Here is a 1271-nt window from a genome sequence, read left to right as displayed (position 1 = left end):
GGTGGCGCTTGCCGAGATTCCCTCCTTGCTGTGCCCCCTGAGTTTCTAAATCTGTCCAACATTTTGAGATTGTCGAGAATTATGTGCCATTATGAGCCACTTCCTCTTCAGCTTCTTTTCTTCTCTCTTTTGTGGTTTAAGAATTCAATAAATGCCCAGAGGGAACGGTCATGAGATTTCTCCTGACTCTGCTTTGCCTCGATTTTTTGAGAGCGTGGCTTCTCGGGTTTTGGCTGCCCTTGTAGCTCTAGACAGAGCTTTTTCTCTCCAGGCTGATAAAATGGCTGAGGGCTCTGCCACTTCCCTGACCCCTTAGTCACAGCTCTGCGTCTGACGCCACAGGGCTTAGGAGAACTGGCCCATGTGCAGTGGGCAGGGCAGCTGGCCGCACGTGGCCCCCAGCCCCTGTCCCTGCAAATCCCAGAAGGCGATTCTAGAAACTGATTTTTCTTTTGCCTTATTTCGTTGCACGCTCCTTCTGCATATCAAGAAATAGAATCCTCCTCTAAGATCTTTTAACATGATGGCCTTTTGATTTCCTATGGACTCTGAAGCGGGTGGGGGTAGAAAACTTAGATCATTCAATAGAAGTGAAGATGTCAAATACTCTATTACCAATAAAATGAATTAAATTCCAAAGATTCCGATGGCATTTATAGTAATTTTCACCTCATTTCTTGTTTCTTAGCTGCGTAGTTGAGGTTGACATATGAGAAAGATACATATCAAGTCAACTCGTAAAATTAGTGAATAGGGATTATAAAAAAAATCTAAGCACACATGAAGTAAATGGTTTCTAATTTTCTTTCTTTTTGTTCTCATTTGATTCTATCAATGATACTTTCAACTTCATAGTGAAGCCATTTAAAACAATTACATATACTTTAATAACATTTGAATTTAATATTACTTCTTACAGATGCTTTTCTTTAAATTGCTGTTTTTTCCTTCCTTCCCTATCCCCTGCCTTGGTCCCAGCCTCATCTTGTAACATCCTTGAAGTCCCCGCGTGGGGCATCCAGGTTTAGATCTGTCCTGCTGACTGATTTCTCAGTACTGGCCATCTGTCGAAACAGTTTTTTCTTCCAAATCCGGCTCACATTTTACTTCTTTTTAGGACATTCCCCGTCCTTATGTAAGAACTACAGAGGCCCTCATGCTCGCATGCACTCGCCGACGGTGGGGGCGGGCACGTCCTTTGAGACGGGATCGCGGTGACTCCCTGGCAGCGCCAGCCCCGGCGAGGTGGGCCGCCGCCCGGCGCAGCTGTT

This window comes from Pteropus alecto, unplaced genomic scaffold (genome assembly GCF_000325575.1).
Source record: "Pteropus alecto unplaced genomic scaffold, ASM32557v1 scaffold17, whole genome shotgun sequence".
Lineage (NCBI taxonomy): Eukaryota > Metazoa > Chordata > Mammalia > Chiroptera > Pteropodidae > Pteropus > Pteropus alecto.
The sequence above is the reverse complement of the archived record's forward strand: the minus strand, read 5'-3'. Positions refer to the sequence as shown.